A 21,220-nucleotide genomic window follows, 5' to 3' on the forward strand; every position below is an offset into this window, starting at 1 on the left:
AGGTAGATCCACATGGGTCAGGGAGGATCCATTCATCCAAGTAAAATGGTACCAAATCCCCCACCCTAATTGTGACTGAGGGTTCTGTAATCAATTAGGATTAAGAATCTTACATCCAGAGAGACAATTCTTACATCCAGAGTGACAATTCTGGTTCTCTGGAAAGACTTGAGAAACAAGACTGTATATCACTGACCGCCTCTCCTTACAGGACTTTTTAAAAACCATTTTCAAGACCTTACAAGCTATCCTCCAGCCCTCCAAATGGTCTAGTGCTCTGCTCCTGGACATTCCCATACCCATTCTTGAGACATCGCCAGCTGTGCCACCCTCAACTACTCCTTTGGGAGTCTATGAAATTCTGAACTATGTTTTGGGGTCATAAATACCACTCAGCCTAGTCCCACAAAGGATTGCTGGCTCTACATTCAAGCCAGATTATGCCCTATTATGCCCTCTTATGCCCTATTATGCCCTATTATGAAGCATTGGCCTCCCTTGAAAAACTCACGGAAACCAACATGAGATGTCCAAGAAGCCTCCCAATCCTATCCATTCTCTTAGAAAATGTCTATGAAGATAACACATGTTTAGGTCTACCATTCCTGGTCTCCAAATGACACCCTGTAACTTTATTCTGCATCTTACCTGAAAAAGGCAGGCTCCTGATGGATCTTGGTTTCTTTTTGACAAGGGATTGTTTTAATGTCTGAACCCACAACACTCTTTTGGGAGTGTGTTGACTGGTTATCTGCCTCCCTAAAGTAACCACCTTAGCAGGGGAAGAATTGGAGCTTTTGGCTTACAAAATAAACTGAGAAAGACATTCTCCTGTTCACCTCCCTACTTTGTTGAGAGCTTCAATAAATGGCTCATTAGCTTTGGTGGTAAACGCCCTAGTCTGAACAAAGATTGGGATCCATTTGTTCCAAGGAATTGCCCAGACAATTGAAGATCTTCAACATGCAGTTCAACAGTTACATGACCAGGCCAACTCACTAGCCAAGATTAGGAAGGCCTAATCTTCCTCTTTATGAACCAGAGTGGGTTATGTGTTGACTTGGATGAAGAATGTTGTTTTTATGTCAGTAATTCAAGGGTCATTAAGGAAACCCTGAGTAAAGTTTGAGAGTGCCTTGACAAATGCATGTGAGATCTCCAATCCTCTCAAGGTTGGCATACCAAAATATATAACTGGAACCCTTGGCTGACTTCCTTGCCCACTAGTTGGGTGGGTTCCCTAATATTATTGTTGCTAGACTTTATGATCGGGCCTTGTCTAGTCCAGTGGATTCTTGAAAGGCTTCATGAGGGGTTAGATCAAATACCCAGTCTTGGCAGAACACCCCAGGTATCAGCCCCTAGAATCAGAAAGTAGTTTGAAAGGGCACCTTCCCATCTGGATGAAAAAGTGTCCTTGAGGGGGAATGATGTGGAACATTGCATGTTAACTGAACTAGCACCATTTTGTATGCAGACAGTGTTTTAGAATCATGAACTGTGTAAATTTCTGACCCTGGTGCTTAATCAATGTCTTGTAAAAAGTTGATTGACTGCCCCCTATTTGTACCTCACCACTATCAAGGAAGTCTCTCAGGTAGATGGACCAATTAAAGGAATGGCATGTAACTGTGGCCAAAAAGGACATGTTAGTCTGTTCCTCCAAACTGAAATTCAGCTCCTATATAATCTTTAAGCATCCTGCCCTGAGGGGGTCAACATTCTAGGATCCATGTCAGATGTCATCCACTGGCTAATAAAGTTTGTCTACCTTATTTGTGACCTCTGTGAATGATTCTCTGCATTTGCTTTAACACAACAAGAACTTTGCAATAATGGTGCTCTGTTTCCACAACATGCATTTCCCGTATAGAGGTTCCTCTGCAGCTCATAATCACAGGTAAGGGATAATAGCTCAATTTACCTCAAGGAGAAATTTGGATGTATTCAAAATAAAGGTCTAATAGTGCCTTCCCTGGTCATTTCAGGGCTTTCATTGTTCCTCACAGCATATTTATCCCCAAGAAAGGCAGAAGAACTTTTTTCTAATAGACTCTTGAGAGTAAAGCTTGAAGAATATGGTAAACAAATCTTATATAACATTCTTGTCTCATTGGCTGCTATATTCAAGCCCTAAAGATCTAAGGCACAATCCTGCACAATCAGAATTGCCATGAAAACAGATTTCTGAACCACATCATCATTCAGAGCAGAGTCTTAGAATCTCTATTTTTAAAACTTCTCATAATGATCCTGACTAGAGATGACTTACCTCTGTACAGTTTAGCTCTTTTCTCTCAGAACAGAACAGAGATTCATTCTTCTCCATAAACATCTACACTCACTACAGATGTTTTCTAGCCTTAGGAAGCTTAAGACTGGCAAAGACTATATATGCCTACATAGAGTACCACCCCCTTCGCCCATGGTTTTGCTTTCTGTGGCTTCAATCAACCATAGTCTGAAAATACTAAATAGGAAATTCTAGAAATACTCAATTCATAAGTTTTAAATTACATGCTGTTCTAAATAGTATGATGAAATCTCACAGTCACCACATCCAAGGGGTGAATCATTTCTTTGTGCAGTCTATCCACACTGTATATACTACCCCCCTGCTAGTCACTCAGTGACTGTCTCAGCTATCAGAGTGACTGTTGCGATATTGCAAGGCTGTATTCAAGTTTTGCTTTTTAAAATTTTAGATTGTTTATTTTAAATGATATATAAAAATTGTGCATATTTATGGGATAGCATGAGATGTTTCAATACATTTTATACAATATGTAATGTCTAAATTAGGATAAACATATCTGTCTTTTCAAATATTTATCATTCTTTAGGACAAAAACATTCAAAATCCTTTTCTCTAGCTCTTGGAATTATATGATGCATTATTATTACCTATAGTCACCATTTTTTTTTTTTGTCTTTTTATCAGTGCCAGGGATCGAACTCACAACTGCCTGCTTGCAAGGCAGGCGCTGATGCCACTGAGCTAAATCCCCAGCCCCTATAGTCACCATTTTTAAAGTAGCACATCACAACTTCTTACTTTTATCTAACTATACAATTAACTCATCCTTAGGAGCCTATGACTATACCACAATGTCAACATCATTCGCCTTGCTTTGTCTCTTTGTATAAGCATTATATCATTTCACATCATTAAGCGAAGGACAAGCATAGTATATGACATTTTGAAACTTATTACATTGTGTTGTAATAATTAGTTATCATTAGTTATTAATAATACATTACTCTACCTAATTTATAAGTTAAACTTTAGCATAAATGTGTATGTATGGAGATAAGCAATATTTCTAGGACCAGTACCATCCATGGTATTCACTGAAGGTCTCAGAACATATCTCCTGCAGATTAAGAGGGACTACTATAGATTAAGACAAAACAAGGATCAACAAGCCATGACCCATAGGTCAAGTCTTCAGTCTATTCATGCAAAGTGTTAGTGGAACCCAGCCTCACCCATTTGTTTATGTACCTTTATTCCTGCTTTCACTGTTTAAGAGCAGATTGAATAGTTGTTTCAGAGATTGTATGACTCCTAAAAATGACAACATTTGCTATTTGACCCTTTAAAAAATGTTTGTGAAACTTTTGTTTAGAAAATAATAATAGGAATATATTTGGAGTTTATGATATATTTGAAATTAGACCATGTATGATAGGTGAATCATGTGATGGAATTCCCTCAGGAGATCAGGGGGACAGGAGCTAATCTTCACTATTTCAGTTAAGGAAACCCTTACAAAGAAGTACCATAATGTAGCCAGGGTTACCCAGCCTGTGAAGAATACAACTAGGATTTAACCTCTTATTCCATTGTCCATATTAGTAGCCCATCATGCTAGTAGCCACTATTCTCTACAACACAAAACTTCTTCAAATCCCTTCCTTGGGTGGAAGAAAAACTCCTAAGTGGGGGCACCACTTAACTAAATGATTCATTCATCTGGGGGGAAAAAAGGAAGGATTTGACTGGATTTAACCTAGCCATTAATGAGCTTGTTAACCCTGACCTTTCAAATCAATCTTCTATATTTACCTCTATCTTTTAGGAAGGATTCAATCATTTTCTAGCAATAAAGCACATTTGCTTCTTCTCGCAATCTAATGATCACTTGCTATAACACTAGACGTTGTAGCAGCCCATCAAACCATTAGTTATGCATAAAACCTATTAATGTACAGTATTCACCATTGCATTTTCTTTCAAGTCAATAAAAAGGAAACAATTTATTATAAGGGGATAATATCTACTCAGTACATTAAGAGCGTCCTTTTCAGAGTTATGTGTTATGTCAACCACATTTAGAGCCCGAGATAGTTAGGACAAGCCTAGGCTTCTCTCACTGGCTTATCCACATAAAGCTGTGTGACCTTTCTGGGAATCTAAACTTCTTAAGTATTCGTTTCTTAATCTATAACATAGGGATGACACTACCTACTTCAAAGAGTTCTGGTGGAGGTTAAGCCTTTAGGAATACATCAGTAAATAGGATGCTCAATGCAGACTAATTGTTTTATAAGTTACAGACAGATTGAAATAATTCTTTCTCTAGTCCCAAAAATGTTCAGTCATATAAGAATTAAACTGAGCCTGGTGAGGAGGATTTCTCCCAGATCCCTGAGTCTCCCTACATTGGGCATTGTATTAATCGGCTTTTCATAAAAGTGACAAAAATACTTGATTGTACAATTTAAGGGAGAAAAGTTTTATTTTAGCTCATATTTACAGAGAACGAAGTCTATGAGCTGCTGGCTCCAAGGCAGAAACATCATGGCAGAAAGGCAGAGCAAATAGAATCCACTCGACTCAAAGCAATCAGGAAGCAGAGAGGGAAAAGGCTAGAGAAAAGGTGAGAAATGAGATGTAGTCCCCAAAGTCCTGCCTTTGCAACCCATCAAACGCCCAAAGGTGTCTTTTACTAATCCTTTGGGCGGATCCGAAGCCAATCAAGATTAACCATTGCAGTTGGGCCCTTGTCAACTTGACACAGAAACAAATCTTCTTCAACCGTACCTAATCTCCAGATAAAGATGATAACAAGTTCATACCTCTGCCTAACATGATCCAACTATCTTGTATACAACCCAAAATGCACTCATTCCTCTCCCAAAGTCTGATCATCCTCAGCACTGCTCAAAAGCCAAGTCCAAAGACTCCTCTAAGACTGAAGGCAAACTCTTAACATGTGAACCCCTATAAAATTTAAAATGCAAATTACTTGCTCCCAAGATACAGTGGCACAAGGTAAACAGATATCCAACAGGGCTTGAAAAGGAGGGTCTAGGAAGGCATCCCGGACTGCAAATGCCAGTCACTTCTCCAGGAGAAGGACACACTTCAACTAAAGCTGAAATTTTCAAAGTGTATTTTTAACTCTCAGAACTAGCCAGAGCTCAGCTGCTCCACTGGCTTATTTCTCCACATTGAATGCCTGACCCCTGTGAGATTTCCAGCCACAAAAAATGTGCCAATTAAAAAAAGTCACAGGGCGAGGGCAATATTTAAAACAATTCACTCAACCAACAAATATTCTGGGAGCTTTTAACATCTGCCTAGGAATGGCAAGGCCCAGTATAAAAAAGTGACAAGAAGTGGTTTTCAGCTTACAGCCTTTCTCAACAAGGCAAAAACCCAAATAAATTAGCAAATCCATCAAATAGGAACATGTGGTCCTTGCCCTTAAGGAACACTCATTTTGGGGTCAAGCAAGTGATGGTTCAAGCCAAGGTTGCTGGCCCAGGTTGGAATATGGTCAGTGCTCCATGAAGGCCATGGGGAGAGATTCCTGTAGGCTTAGAAAACTAGCACAGGAGGCGTGCTCTTAACTGGTTTCCACAGCGTGGATAGATGCCTCCTCCCTGGTGGGAAAGAAACTATTCTCACAAACACCACAATCAGGAACTAAAAGCTGTGTTACAACAGAAAGAATACATACTAGTAAGTTCAGTCATGCCAAAACAAAAAGTTTAAAGATATAAGGTATCATGGGCAAGAGCTGTAGGTTAGTTTGATGGGATATTGTCGACAGCCTTGAGAGACTGACTGGAGAGGTGAACTTTTATTCTGACTGTTAAATAGACCTGTACCCTGAGCAGTCCCTAAAAATAAGTCTCTGCAAGAGACAGCTGAGTGCTATGGGGACACAGTTTCACTTCCCCTTCTCTCCAATTTTTTCTTCCTAAGAAATCCATGCAGGTTTGATGGCATCATAGCACACTGCATGCTTGGCATTACAGCTGCAGCATTGAAACATCAATGAGGTGACATCCCATGTATGCATTTGGTTCCAAGGATGACTCTGAATGCTACAAAGTGAGAAGAAGGCTACCAGCTTTACAAATTCTTGGACAGTTCCCTGGAGGCGAGAGCCTGCTGTGTCCCTCTCCTATGGGCAGGGCGGCCAGTTGGTTTCACTAGGTTGGAACAGATCCCTGCTTTTTTGCTTGAGTGCATGAAGTAATTGAATGTTTTGAGAACCTGATGTTTGGAGAATATGAACCTTTTAACATCAGAATCACACTTATTTTGGCAGCAGACTCGGGCACAAGAAGTGCCTGGGAACAGTCTGACAGAGTCAACCACAGCCTCCCCCCTCCTTGAGCTGTCTCTGGGGTGGACCCTTATGTCTGGAGTAGCCATCAGGGCAGCTCTTCTGTGAAATTATCTTTCTTTCTTTTTGCCATGCAGGGAGGGCTCAATTCCAGTGACTTCTAGTGCTTAAGCTATAGATCCATCTTGCCTCTATTCTTCTATTCAATTTTCACAGTAACCCCATGAATGGACCATCTTTATACAGATGAAGAAAGTGAGATATATGGAATTTAAGAAATAACTGTCAGAGATGGAATTTGAACCCCAGGCACACTTAGTCATGTAATCTGGGTCCAGGAGCTCCAACTTTTGGAGTTACCATGTTGTTGTCTGTAAGGTGACAAAGTCACCTGCTAGGGAGGATCTAGGTAATGGTATAAATTTGCTATTCTCATGCTCATCCTGGTGCCTTTTACAGAACAGCCATTGTCATTGTCACCAGTACATACTTAAAAGGGACATGCAAATGAAATATCTTTTAGGATATTATTCTCACCATCCACAGGACTTAGGCTAAGTGGAATAAGATACACAGTAATGCACTACATAAAGATGTTTAGGTCAACAGTAGACCATATATACAATGAGAATTCCATAAGATTTTAATAGAGTTGAAAAATTCCTATTGCCTAGTGACACTGCACCGTTATAATACCATAGGATAATGCTTTACTTGTGCATGTGTCTGTGTGTGTGTAATGCTGATGTATACAGACTTCCTACTGCAACACCATTTATATGAAGGTACAGTGCACACAATTAGGAACAGACATGCTACTTGATAAGAAACAAGTATGCTGCTGGTTTCCATACTCCTTATAATATTGTTTTCATCATTATGTTAAACTATATTACCTCTACTTATTTTTCAAAGGTATACTATAAAAGAGTGTGTTGTTTTAAACACAGTCCTTACAGCCTCTGTATGTAATAGCTATCCTATACAAGTCTGTCCAAGCACATGCTATAATGTTCAAACAAAGCAGGATGGCCTAACAATGTATTTCTCACACTATGTCCCCATGGTCAGGTGATTTATGTGCACTAAAGGCATAAACCGAAGACACATTTGATTATCTAGAAAAGGCATTCAGCAAGAGATATCAAACATTGCAAAGAGGAGTAGCCTGGCACTTATCCTGGATCTTGGTGTTAGGGTGAAAACAGATAGCCAGACGCAAGGGTGAGGATGTAAAGATGGTATAGGTGAGGTTTGAATCAGGCAGTGGCATGATATGTCCAATTAATTAGAGGAAAATAAAGATTTCATTGTAGCATTGTTTACAACACTGGAAAAAACACAGTAATAGGTGATTAGATTAACTGATTATGATTATCTGTAGAAAAATATACTCAAGAAGCTGAAGATAGAGGCCAGGGTTAATGGGGCACACCTGACTTCCACATCTGAAATCCCAGCACTCTGGAGGCTGAGGAAGTAGGATCTCAGCAAGTTCAAGGGCAGTCTGGGCTACATGGTGAGTTCAAGACCAGTCTGAACTACATAATGAAACCTTATCTCAAAAAGACAAAAAAAAAATGTGGGATTTCAGGTATTTTAATTTTCTAGTGAATATTGATAACCTTTATGAATAAGAAGTTAAAGGAGATCTAGATAGACAGGTAGATAAATAGTTGTAGATTCAAGGAAGAAAGGAAACAAGGAAGGAAGGAAGGAAGGAAGGAAGGAAGGAAGGAAGGAAGGAAGGAAGGAATGTAGGCAGGCAGGCAGGCAGAGGGAACCGAAGCTTACCCACGCTGGGGTAAACTCTCTTCTATAAGCATCCATGGTTTCTTGTACTTCTCTTTGGTAGCACTCAGTTTGTGTGTGGACTATTTATAGAGCGACTGAATAAGGCCTGTATCTTCCTCAATGTGTATGGTGAGCTAAGACTCACAAGCTTAGGCCAGCCAGCGTATTCCCACTGGTTAACTCAGTGCCTGGTACTCAGTAAGCATTTGCTCCAGTTTGCTCAGAGTTGTTCCACACAAACAGGAATGAAGGAATAAATAAACCTACATTACATTTGCAAGTAAAAAAAGTTATAAATAACCTCTGACATTAAGAAGTCAAATCCTATCTGTTAGTGGTATCCATAAGGATTCTCAGTCCTGGCTTAGGTCGAGGGAAGAGAGAGAGCTAAGAGGTCTGCCTGCCTTGGGCACCCTTAGCTTGTATGCCAGCAAATCAGCCACCCACTCCCATGTTGAATACAAAACAAAAACATTCTGTATTATACAAAATACATCTTACATATAAAGACACATGCATATGCTGTGTACATGAGAGAATAATATCATGAGCAACTTATTTGGAATGCTATTCACTAAATGCAGTGATTTTCATTGGGTGTTCTTGACCTTTCAATTCTCAGTCACTATAATTTTCTGGTGAGTGTTAATAACCTTTAAGAACAAGAAAAATGGGCTATTTTCATGTTAAATTTTGTAGCCACTTTGGCCTCATCTGGCACTGTGCTCCCATGTTCCTTGTCAGCCCCACCCCGCTAGCCTGGAGACCAACCTGCCTCACCCTCCTTGTCCAGCCTCTGGAGGCTGTGCCAAGAAAACTGAGCAACCCCTACCTGGAAGAATGCTGGGGAACAGTCTCTCCTCCATGTGTAAGGCAGTGCCACAGCCCTGGTGGTACCTGAACTTCTCTGAGGCCTATCATGACAGAAAGAGTGAAGAGGATGTGTACAATCAGAACTCTAAAGGACAAAAGTGAACTCAGCCAACATACAAGATGAAATTAAAGGTTAGCTGACACCCTACTCAACCAAAGACACTTTTTATTCTAAGGAGATAATAACTATCTATGAAACAGCCATCCTGTGACTGCTCATTTCTCCCCATCCACCAGCACAATAGAGGCCCAAAGCAGTATATTTTGTATAATATAGAATGTCACTGCTTGTTCCTCTTGGGCAGTGAACAGAGTAGCTGACTAGAGTATCTGATTAGGAGGTCTCAGAGCAGCCTGCTGTTTCAGGGCTCTCCAGAGAAAATCAACCAAGAGGATAGACACATGGCTACTGTATTAACTTTATTTGTATGATATAAAGTATATAGGAGATTTATTACAGGACTCGGCTCATGCCACCGTTGAGATCAAGGACTCCAACCAAGCAAGCTAGAGAATCAGACTGTCTGGTATTGCAGTTCAATCCAAAACAAATGCCCAAGCCACAGAGGCAATGACAGTGGAGGACAGGGAAAGGTGGGTGAGCCAGCTCCTGCAGAAGCACATTTACTGTCTTCTTCCCCTTGGTTCTCATCAGAAGGTTTGCATAATGCTACCCTCATCAGTGAGGACTGATGTTTACCAGCACCACCAGATCAAGTGCTAATCTTTTCCAGAACTACCTGATTGACACACCCTGCATCTGGTCATCCTTTAACCCAATAAGTAAGGTTGACACATCAAATTAACTAACGTTTCTGCCATGAAGAAATAGGTCTTACAGACTAGAAATGCTTAGGATTAAGGGGCCCTGTTGAATTTTAGCACTGTGTCTCTATGTGATCCCAGAAGTTACACTGTCAACAGGTACACTGTTGACAATTACCCTTCCCAACAAGTTGTAGAGTAAGCAAGTGTGAGATGTGGTAGTTGGGCAGCTTTTCATTTCTCAGGAAATTCTGATGCAGGCTATAATCATGTGAGTATACACTGTGAGTCTGGAACAGGGGATCCTACCCCACAGCACTGCCCAACCTTGCTCACCTAGAGTCTTTTTCTCATGAAATATCTGGATTCAGAAGAATTTGAAAAAGAATATGCTTTCAGAAATTCTGCCAACATTCCCAGTACAAAAGATGGAGGAGGCGGGGGGGGGGGGACAAAAAGAGAAAAGTAAAAAGAAATTCTGCCATCAATATTTGTGGCAAGAGACTGAGAGACCCTCCAGGTGTATTTTGAAATTGGTTAAGAGGCCCTTTCTTTTCAAGATTTAACATCACGTTGACAATTAAATTACCAAAAGAAAAAAATTGCTATAGGTGTCAGAAATGCAAGGTGGGAGAAATGGAGAAATGGTCAAATGGTACAAATTGGCTGTTGTAAGATAAACAAATTCAAGGGACTTAAGTGTTGTGCCTGAGGACAATAATTAATACTATTTTATACTTGAAACTGGCAAAGAGAGTAGATGTTAAACATTCTTACCACATGCACACACAAAAAAACCATTACTTAATTGAGGTCATGTATATGGTAATTAGCTTGATCATGGTAATTATTTCACAACATATATGTGTATATATATATATATATATATATACTTTGATACATATATATTGCAAAATATATATGTATCAAAGTGTTGTGTTATACAATTCTATTTAATTATACCTCATTATATCTGAAAAAAATAACAGCATTAATTTTTGTCTAAATTGATAACTGTTATGGTTGTGTCTAGTTGTCCCTCCCAAGCTTCATGCAGTCATTGGGGTGGGCTTCTGGAGTTTGTGACTGAGTCATGAGCCAATGCTGGGATTAAGAGTATGAGTGCAACACCTGCGCCAGGGCAGGTAGCCTGAATACAATACAGGGGACCAAAGGAAGCACCTCTCTCTCTCTCCCTCTCCACCTTCCCCTCCCTTTCCCCCTGCTGTCTTATTGCTTTTGCTGTCTTCTCCCATCATGAATGGTTGCTCCTCTTCAATGTGACACTCTGCCTTGGAGTCAGCCAATTATGGGCTAAAGCCTCTACAAACTGTAGGTTAAATAAACCTTTCCTCCTTTAACTTTGGTCTGGTATTTTGTCTCAGCAACAAGAAAAGTAACTAAGAGAATAACATATAAGGCTGCTTAGAAAAATATAACATTGTAAAATGGGTCCCACTATGCCTCTGATTTCTTCTACAATTTTGGGTTGTGTTTTCTGAGATAGGACTCCCCTTTTCCTACTAAATTATTCAAGACCAAAGTGGAGCAGTGACACATTCCAAAGGAATGACCCCCTGTCCCTGGAAGTGGTAAGGTTTCAGCTCCTCTCTTATCCTGGTATGGATTAGGTCCATATGTCCCTCCAAAGCCTCATGCAGTCAGGGGGGAGAGTTTTCAGAGATGACTGGATTAGAATGCGTGGTGCTGGAATTAATTCATGGTGCAATGCTATGATCAAGGACAGCAGGATTAAGTGTACGTGCTACTCACCCTCAGTAGCCTGGACAAGATACAAGGGAGAAAGAACTGTGATCATCCCTTGCTTGCTCTGCTATCTTCTGCCTGCCATCAACTGTTTTTCCTTTCCAATGCCTGTCTGGCATGCCACTCTGCTTTGGAGCAGCCGATTATGGACTGAAGCCTCTACAACTTGTGATCTAAATAAACCTTTTCTCTTTTAACTTTGAGTGTCAGGAATTTTGACTCAGCAATGAGAAAAAAAGTAAGTAAGACACCCTTTCTTCACACGTTACATTTTCATTCTTGCCTTGAAATTAATTTAGTATTTTTCCAAATCTAGGAACTCTCCTTTCCTTTCAGCTAAATCAGAATTCCTCTCATATCTAGGGAGACCCTAACTTCCCAGTTGATGGGATAGTATAGAATAGTATCATTACAGTTCTAGAATAGTATCATTACAGTTCTAGAATAGTATCATTACAGCTAAAAAAAGAGTTTTCCACAAGTACTATACATAGCATAAATAAGCTAGAGGCTAAAATAATATATAGCAAGTTGTGAGGAAAGGGGTTGATTATATTGATACTGTATTTTGAAGAGAGAAAATAAAAGTGATGGTGGTCTACTTTTGTATTTAAATTCAGGTTGTAATTATAATCATGTGTACTTCTTCAACTATTTAACAAGATCGATAGTGTGACAGCATCAAAAAATTCCCTTTACTCCATGAGACTTTTCTACCAGTCCTGAATATTTTGCAAAAATATTCCAGAGTTGTGGGAGATAACTCCAGTGTCTCCCTTTGAATCCAAAAAATTACTGCGACTGAGTATTTGGAGATTCATTTCCTTATACTTTCAGATATGTAAAAAGGTGGCTAAGGTATTTCCTTCTCTTCAATTAACTCTGAGCATGGCAAACAAGGCCAGCCCAGGTGCTAATGTGCAGCCCTCACGGATGTGAGAGACAACTCCAGTGACTCCCTTTGGATCTAAAACAATTGCTGTGACTTTGATTACCTGGGGACTCATTTCCTTACACTGATATGTGAAAGGCTGGCTAGGATATTTCCTTCTCTCTTCCATGGCTCTAAGCCTTGCAAATAAGGCTAGCCGAGGTGTTCAGGTGCAAAGTCTTGCCATCAGACAGTCCTGTTTCCTCGCATGGTGCTCTCCACATTACAGGTTTGAGCTGGCAAGACGCAGAGCAATTTGCTCCAGGAATGTCAACTAGGTAGGAGCCTCAAGATAAAGGCATAAGAGTTTGCATATCCAAAACCAAAGCAGTAGCCCCTCCCCAAAACAATTCTACTGCTACCTTAATCAGGTTATGTAAATTGATCCTTCTGCATATCTTTATCTCTGCAAATTACAGACATGCCGTCCTTGCACCTGGCCAGACAGCTCAAATTACTCAGTAATCCCTGACATCCTGACTATCGTTCATCCCTGAGCAAGCCCTCCCTTTCTTCACAAGATAATAAATGCTAGGAGAGGCCTAGGATCAAGGCCTTTGTCCGCATGTCCTCACGGGAAATGGACTTAGGACCCCTTGGCTGCCCTTAACTTGGAATACACCTTTGTGTTTTTACTCTCACCCTGGATTGCTTTTGTGGTGGTAGATTGGAATTGACCGGCTGGGATTCCAATAATGTCTCAATGAGATTACAAATACAACTTTTTGGATTGTGAGGAAGACTAGAAAGAGAATTACAATACTCAGGTGACTAAACTCAGTTTTTGGGTTTCCAATACAGAGTTCCATTACATCCTACAGTTTTTTCATAATTTATTGGTATCTCCATTGTTCTGTTCTGGAAAGTCCATCTATGTGCATTTGCTTCTCTTTCCTTGTTAAAAGAATCTACCAGTTGATTTGCATATGCTTCCAAAGTTGATCCTACAAAACTTCTCCTTACTCCCCAAAAGTAGTTTTCCAGCATAATTTTTATCAGCCTCATGAAATTCTGCTCTTTTCCCAAGACAATTTCACTTTTTAATCAATTTGCATCGTTATATTGGATGGTTAAAAAATAATCCATGAGAGTGGCCAGAAACACTTTAAAATGGCAGGTAATGCTAAGTGGAAAGAAATGATTGAGTGAAGACAAACATGAGTATCTATTACTGGTACAACAACATCTGTTTTCTTTGGAAACCTGGTCGCCTGGGGAACTTGAATCATGTGAAACCTTTTACACCATTCTGAAAACTCCAAACTTACAGACCACTGATCCATTTTCAGCTTGCACATTTTACAAATGTCAGATTTATAAATAAAATGAAGATGTGAAGTGTTTGATGGAGTGCTAGTTAAATTATAAGGTCAGAATTTTAAGGACATTTAAGAGACAAAGTCACATAAAATCCACCAGTGATAATGAACAATTAGGATCCTTCTGCTTCAGATTCTCAGATTTTATTCATGTTTTTGTACCTAACAAGGAATAGTAGTCCTGCTAAACACATTCAAAGATGGGTACATTTCCTTCTATTTATATAAAGATCAAAAATAGCCAAAACTAATCTCTTGGAATTCATCTATAAGAAATATCACTTTCCTCTGTTGCTTTATTTACTCAATAATTTATTTGTATCAGTATAGACCCATCCGTGCATATTAGTTTTGTAGTTTGAATTATAACCATATATGTTCCTCTTTTTGCTCAAATTGTTCTTTCACTGACCATTGGAAACACCTGTAGATTGGTTACTGTCTCTTTTTGATATCCTACATACACTTTTGCTTTCTGAGCACATCCTTAATTTCTGGAAAAACAAGGCAGGATCATCTTATGTTTCCCATACCTCAGCCCTAGAATCAATTATTTTTCCAAGAATTCCTAGTTGCTGTTGTTGAAAATCATGTAAAATAATGATTCTTGAAGATAAGAATTTTTAAAAATGCAGCATTGTTAAAAGTCCTTGGTACCTAGTGAGTAAGGATTAATTCTTATAGGATGAAAGTTCACATGACTGCCAGGGTATTATCAGTGTATTAAATGTTCCAATGTGTTCTAGATATATCATGTCTTAGCTAGTAATGTCTTAGAAAAAAACAAATAGGGGCTGGGGATTTAGCTCAGCGGCATATGTGCCTGCCTTGCAAACGCGTGGTCGTGAGTTCAATCCCTGGTACCCCCCCCCAAAAAAAATGAGCTTGGCCTCTGGGTGCTACATGACTACTTACTTAACTTCTTCATATCTGTTTTTACATGTAAAATGGAAGTAATAAAAACACCTATGAGGTAATGAAATAAATCATTATATTTGAGGTACTAAAAACATGCCTGGCACATGTGAGTGCTCCATGAATGGTAGAATTTACCCTGGCTATATTGTACTAAAGTGTGGCCTATATGATGGTTTTGAAACACTCTATCTCCTATGGCAGCACTAATTGATTTACAGTAATTTTCCATTTTTATATGATAATCTAAACTGGAGGCAGACTTCATTTTACCTTGTGCTCTAGTCTGAGGAATGTAAATAACCACCCCCTCCTTCTATAGGATGCAAAACGAGTTCAGAGAATGAGTAGGAACATGTGCTTCATTACTGATAAAAGTAAGCTTATTATTTGAAGTGGACATGAAGTCCAAATGGCCTGGCTACTCTTCCCTCAATGGCTAAGGGAAACGGCTTGGCTCTTTTGAAGGCCAAGGAGGAGGGCAGCCACCTTACTGTTGCATAGGATTAAAATGCCTGTAGATAGGCCATGTGTACAACAGTGTGCACCAGTGAGGACAGGGGCCAGTGGAGGCTCCGCCCTGACTGACTCACCCCTCGGAAACATGGCCCTTTCTTAGGGGAGAACTAGTGAGGTGGAGAGGAAACCTCCAGCTCCACTCAGTCATTCAGAGCGGGCCTGTGCTGCCATTTCACAGACCCGCTCTTCTGACAGGCAAGGAAGGAAATCGTTCTTCCTATCCCGGCCCCTTCCCGTAAGTGGGAATCACAGAAAACACAAACATCCCTTGCTACTCCCTTCCTACCGTTAAGAGGATTATGTCCTGTGCAAAGAACTTCAGCAACTGAGAAAGGCCTCTCTGATTTACCTGAGCCAGAAAAATGCAGGCAATCTGATTTATTGGATTTTTTTTTTTCTGCTTTTAAACCCTAACTGCATCCTCAGGCCCAAAATAAATATTATATGTGGAAGTCCGTTGCTTTAATAGTACAAGAACAGTTTTGTTTCCATTGCATAAATTCAAGTTTGGATAGGTCAAGAGACTTAGGCAAAAACCACAAGCCTCCCTTTCTGTGTGGATCGCCTGACCAGAAAAGAGCATTTTCCAGCTTTTATGAATGGGCTGATTGGCAGTGCTGAGCCCCATGGTATGGATGTGGCCAAAGATACCTAACTCAATGACTGGCCTTGCAAAGAGGTGTATCTTACCTGTCAGCACTGATGGATTGTGAGTGGTGCATGGGGTCTCCTGGCGAGCATCTTGAGGCCACTTTTGAGCTCAGCAGGAAAGGTGGCTGTGTTACCTGCCCTTGAGTCAGGCAAGGCAGAGGGTGCAGGGATTGGTTTTTGTAATTCTTCTACATTGGTCAGTGACACATGTCAAGTTTTGTTTAAATAATTTCCCCATTTATTAAAAATCTCAAAATGCTCAAACAACTGTTTCCTCTTTTTTTTTTTTTTTTTTTTTCCTTTTAAATTGACTCATCCTTGGGTAGGTGAGCTATAAGCAGGATGCCTAGCAAGGGTCAACAACTTATAGAACTAGCAGCGAGGTAATGTTACTAGACCAGCAAAGAAACAGAATTTATTTGAATTACAATTGTCATTGGCACTACTGCAGTAATTGTGATAACAACCATACAATGAGCATCTATAAACTTTGCCAGAGGTAAAATACCTAGAAACTAACAGAAAATATCCTTACGTGCCCATCCTAAATTTGTGTTGGGTTGATTTAATGACATTTAGGTTTTTAATACTGCCTGGAATTAATACTTATGTTTAGTGGAGCATAGAATGTCCAATTTTGTGTCCGGTGTATTGAAAACCCATTGTTCCTGGACCATGTTTTGGATAGGACCTCCTTTCTTCACCTACACACCAGGCTGGCTGTCAAGCCTTCTAACACGTGCAGTTTTCTTTGGTACTCATCTTCTGTTTCAGGCATTGGTTTATGTACCCCTGTGACACATCTCACGGTCATCACTGTTAGTGCTTCATAGAAAGTGTTCATACAGGATGGAGTGAGATTCCCACATGATTCTTCTGTTCTAGCTCATATAGATGTTAGAATCAACTTCTGTCCCTTCCCATAAACTTTGTTGAAAATGAATTAAATTGGGAATTGAATTAAAATTGTATTGATTATGAAGATCTAATTGAGGAGAACTATGACTGTGTAATACGACCTCTCAACTATTTAGTACTTTTGATAGTACTAAATAGTTTTTAAAATTAATGCGTACTATACTTTTTTCCAGTGCTGGAGAGTGAACTCCCAGCCTTATACATACTAGGCAAGTATCTGCCACTGAGTTACACGCCCAGTTCCTCTCCATGTTTTAAAAATAGGTATATTCATAAGGATATTCTCCTTGAATACATATCAGTATTAGTTTTTATCTTATTGAAATGAACAGAGTTGCCATTATTGTGAAGAGAGGTGATGACAGAAGACATCAATATCTCGTTTCTGATGATCTGAAAGTGAACTCATGGAAAAGTTTTCCATTATGTATGATCTTTGCTATAGTTTTTGTTGCCAAGCAATTTTCAAGTTGAAGATACTTCTATGTTGAGAGATTGGGTGGATGGACTGATGGATGGGTGGATGTATAGATAGGGATAGACAGATGAAGGATGATAGACAGATATAGATAAAATACCATAAATACATATATGGACTTTAATCAGTATATATTTTCATTGGTATTTGCTAACATTTGTCATATTTTTATTTGCTAGATGTCTTAGTTACTTTTTACTCATCGCTGAGACAAAATACCTGAAGCCCAAGTTGGGAAAGGAAAGGTTTATTTCTTACAGTTTTTGGAGGTTTCAGTCCACACTCAGTTGGCTCCAAGGCAGGTGGGCATGGCTGGGCCGCAGTTCATGGCGGCTGCAAACAGCAAGCAGGAACCAGCAAAGGGCAAGACACACCTTCTTCCTGCCATTACATCACATCCTGGATCCACCCCTTTGTGGGTGGAGCACTGACACCATCAATCCAAGCACTATACAATGAACCAATCACAAATACACAACGTAAACTCATGAGGCCTGGGGGACACAGACATAAACCATGACACTAGACTTGCAATTTTTCCCTTTAATGTTCTAAAGTCAGACCATCCCTATAGCCTAAAGACTTACTTGAGTGTGGCATCTTCATAATATATATTTATTTATTCACATTCCTTTTACTTAGTATTCATGCATAAATATTCTTAGGAGAAATACGTCAGGTAATTGCTTCCTTCTTTTACCCTTATCACATTTCAGGGTCACAGGTGCTTGTGAATTATAAAATGAGGGGGCTGAGGATTTAGCTCAGTGGCATAAGCACCTGCCTTCCAAGCAGGCAGTCGTGAGTTCGATCCCTGGTACCGATAAAAATGAAAAAGACAAAAAAAAAAAAAAAAAAGAATTATAAAATGAATTGTGCAATTCTCTCCCTCTTTCCTTTCTTCCCTCCAAGAAAAAAAAAAGCAAGGTAAGGGTTATCTATTCTATGAAACTTTAGAAAATCGCACCCCTAAAATCACTTACCTCTGGGGCATGTTGTTGAAATGGATGGATGTACAATTATTACTGTGATTTCTATTCCATTTTTATCTCCTGCTAACCTGTTTATTTTGTCTTTCTTATTTTATTGGCACAAGGTGGCTTGTAATATTTTCCTTTAATCTCTGTGATTCTTTTCTCCTCATACTATTTGCATTTTTTTCCTTTGTATAAATGATCAGTCACCAAAGGTTTATCTTTTGAAAGTCCTAGTTTTCATTTTTGTTAATCTTTGCTTTTCCATGTAACATTGATGTCCTTTCTTTATGCTTCCTTAGTTAGCTCTATTTCCATTGTCAATTTCATTTTAAACTAGGTTGCATATTTGACATAATAAATTTAACTGTATATTTAAAATATGCAATTAATAATATTTTACAAGTGTATGCACTCATAAACAATCACAAAAATGACAAAATCACATCCACCATACCAAAAGTTCCCCTTACCTCTTCATGATGAATCCCTTCATCCCACACATCCCGGAATACTAGTCCACAGACAACTGCTGATCTACCTCTTTACCCTTTGAATCAGTTATACTTCATACAATTTTCTACACACAAAATAACAATGTGTATTTTTGTATGACTTTTCTCAGATCAATTATATTATATATATCTTTTGAATAAAATGTCCAAATCTTTTGCTCATTTTTAATTGGATTGTCTAGTTTCTTGTTACTGAGATTTAAACATTTCTTATATATTTTGGATGCAAATTTTTTATCAGATACATGACCTCCAAAAAGTCTCTCCAGATCTGTAGTATATCTTTTCCTTAACTTAACCATGTCTTTCAAAGAGCGAAAGTCTTTAATTTTAATAGTCTGATTTACCATGCATTTTCATTATCATTCTTTTAGTCTTTCATGTAGTAAGAAAACTTTGTTTAACCTAACCTCAATAAAAATTTTCCCCTAGGTTTTCCTTTCTTCCTTTTTTTGCTGTTCTTTTTGAGACAGGGTCTCACTATGTCTGCAGGTTGGCCTTGAATTCACTATGCAGCCCAGGCTGGTCTTAAACTTGTGATAATCCAACTGTCTCTGCTTCTCTACTGTTAGGGTTGCAGGCATAGGGTACCATGCCCAGATCGTTCCCTGTTTTCTTCTCCTTTTCCTATTTAAGGTTCATGTTCAGATTTAAAGTCTATTTTAAGTTAATTTTTGAAATAAGGAATGAAATATAATTAGAAAACCATTGTTGTTCATATGGATAACTAATTGTTCCAGCACAATTTCTTTTTTTTTTATTTTAAAGATGGTAAAATTAAACAGAACAAAATAGGACATAAGAAAGCAACGTAAGAGATATAAATTTCAAAGCTAGATGACGTGAGATCTTCACTATCTATCATATTGTTTCTTGTTTTCTTCCAAATAGTTGTCCATGTCTTCACATACAGAGAACTCATACAAAACAGAATAGTGTAAAATTGATCCAAACAGAATAAGGAAGGCGTTTTAGGTCTTCAAAACTGGACAATAGGGAAGTCCCTAATGGCTATCCTAGAGTCTCTCCTTCTCTTCAAAATAGCTGTCCATACTTGCATGTATATTGAAGTTCAACAAAACAAAACAGGCTAAAATAACACCATTAATTAGAACAAAGAAAAACAGGGATAAAAGTATTTACCTTCAAAGAGATGGAAGAAGGAAATCTCCCCTATTTGCTATATTGCCTGTTGTCAACCTCTCAAGGGATGTCCAGATCACTGGCTCCCATTTGCTAATGGCGGGGAGGAGAGATGTGATGTTTGATTCGCAGCCCACATGCCGAACAGGCTCACAGCAGCTTACCAGGTGGGGAGGGGTTGCTTGGTTTCCTGGCACTCCAGGTCCCAGCATGGCTCAGGGCCCAGTAAATGCCGGTGGCTCCCATCCTGGGCCACCACAGCCTGCCACGCTCACAGCTGCCCACTGGGTGTGTGTTGGCGGGGAGGGTTGCTTCAAGCTGTTTCTTTCTAATGAATTGACCGTTTCACTGCCCAAGTTCTGGAATGGCCAACAGAGCATAGAAAGACATCTCTTTAGGTTCCTGCTTGAAACCAACAGCATCAGGAAGCTGCCGGCCTTGATTCAGGGCCAGTCCAGCACAATTTCTTGAAAGACTCTCTTTTCCCTACAGAATTACATTTATACTTCTGAAAAAAGATGTCAGATTGTACATATAAGTGTAAATTTGTGTCAGAATCTATTCTTTTCTATTGATCTATTTGTCTATATTTTGGTCAATTCCACACTATCTTGCTAATGGTAAGTTCATAATTAGTCTTAGCAATAAATAGTGTTAGGCCTCTGATTTTCTTTTCATTTTTTTTCAGTTATTTTAGGAATTTTAAGTCTTATGTATTTCCAAGGAATTTTAGAATTGGCTTCACAATTTCTAGAAGTAGTACAGCAGGATTTTTGCTGGATATGTGTTGAAAATTCTAAATTAAATTTGAGAGAATCTATAGCTTAACAATATTGAGTCGCTCAGCCTGTAACATTTATTTAGGTCCTCTTTAATGTCTCTTAGCAATATTTTGTGGTTTTTACATATTTTGTCAGCTTTGTCCCAGGGTATATCATTCTTTTCAAGGTTACTGTCAATGATGTTTTAAAACTTCAGGTTTACATTTTTCATTGCTATCGTACATAAATAAAAACAGATGGTATATATTGACCTTTACCTAGCAATGTTGCTAAACTCGCTAATTCTAGTTTC

At 39.0% G+C, this 21,220-nt stretch overlaps 1 non-coding gene across 1 annotated transcript; it reads right to left on the reverse strand.

Moving 5' to 3' along the window:
- Positions 1-20,462: 20,462 nt before the first annotated feature.
- Positions 20,463-20,599, reverse strand: LOC111757929 (small nucleolar RNA SNORA2/SNORA34 family). The gene has a single exon (XR_002792176.1). It is a non-coding gene; the product is annotated as a small nucleolar RNA SNORA2/SNORA34 family (small nucleolar RNA).
- Between the last annotated feature and the right edge of the window lie 621 nt (positions 20,600-21,220).

Source organism: Cavia porcellus, unplaced genomic scaffold (genome assembly GCF_034190915.1).
Source record: "Cavia porcellus strain 051 isolate PalLab524CR breed Dunkin Hartley unplaced genomic scaffold, mCavPor4.1 scaffold_13, whole genome shotgun sequence".
NCBI lineage: Eukaryota > Metazoa > Chordata > Mammalia > Rodentia > Caviidae > Cavia > Cavia porcellus.